The sequence below is a fragment of the Suricata suricatta genome, chromosome 4 (genome assembly GCF_006229205.1).
Source record: "Suricata suricatta isolate VVHF042 chromosome 4, meerkat_22Aug2017_6uvM2_HiC, whole genome shotgun sequence".
Taxonomy (NCBI): domain Eukaryota; kingdom Metazoa; phylum Chordata; class Mammalia; order Carnivora; family Herpestidae; genus Suricata; species Suricata suricatta.
Genome location: NC_043703.1, coordinates 19998433 through 19999762, shown reverse-complemented (window position 1 = coordinate 19999762; position 1330 = coordinate 19998433).

The following is a 1330-nucleotide window of genomic DNA, read 5'->3' as shown; positions in this document are numbered from 1 at the left end:
TAGGAAAGTGGATGGACCTTGAGGGTGTCATGCTAAGTGAAATAAGTCAGGCAGAGAAGGACAGAAACCATATGTTTGCCCTCATAGGTCTAACGGGAAAACAGGAGAAACCTAATGGAGGACCAAGGGGAGGGGAGGAGGGAAACAGAGTTGGGGAGAGAGAGGGATGCAAAACTTGAGAGACTATTGAATGCTGAGAATGAACTGAGGGTTGAAGGGGAAGGGGGAGGGGGGAAAAGAGGTGGTGGTGATGGAGGAGGGCACTTGTGGGGAAGAGCACTGGGTGTTGTATGGAAATCAATTTGACAATAAAGTATTAAAAATAAAAAGGCCCAGTGTCACTAGTAATCTGAGAAATGCAAATCAAAACCACAATTAGATATCACTTCACACCTGTCAGGATGGATATTATTGAAAAAAAAAGGTGGGGCAGGTTGGTAAGGGTGTGGAGGAGTTGGAACTCTTGCATACTGTTGGTGGAAATGTCAAACAGTGAAGCTGCTGTGGAATGTAGTATGGAGTTCCTTCAAGAAGTTATAAGTACAGGAGCGCCTGGGTGGCTCAGTCGGTTAAGCTTCCGACTTTGGCTCAGGTCAGATCTCACGTTTGTGGGTTCGAGCCCCGCATCAGGCTCTGTGCTGACAGCTAGCTCGGAGCCTGGAGCCTGCTTCCGGTTCTGTGTTTCCTTCTCTCTCTCTGCCCCTCCTTCTCTCATGCTCGATCTCTCTTTGTATCAAAATAAATAAAACATTTAAAAAAAAGTTTAAGAAGTTATAAGTATAAAAACCATGTGATCTAAAAATCCCACTGCAGAGTATTTATTCAAAAAAATTGAAATAGGATCCTGAAGAGATATTAGCCTTCCCATGTTCCTTGCAGGACTGTTTACAATAGCCAAGTCACAGAAACTATTTAAGTGGTCATTGAAAGATGAGTGGATAAAGAAAATGTGGCATACACATACAATGTAATACAATGTGATACATATAACTACCATATGATCTAAAACTTCCGCTGCATAGTACTTATTCAAAGAAATTGAAATAGGATCCTGAAGAGATATTAGCCTTCCCAATATTCATTGCAGGACTGTTCACAAGAGCCAAGTTGTAGAAACTACTTAAGTGGTCATTGACAGATGAGTGGATAAAGAAAACATGGCATACACATACAATGTAATACAATTCAGAATCAAAAAGTAAAGGAGAAAATTCTATAATATGCAACAACATGGATAAATCTTGAGGATGTTATACTAAGTGAAATATGCCAGTCACCAAAGGGCAAATACTGCATTATCCCCCTTGTCTGAGGAATCTAAATAATCAAA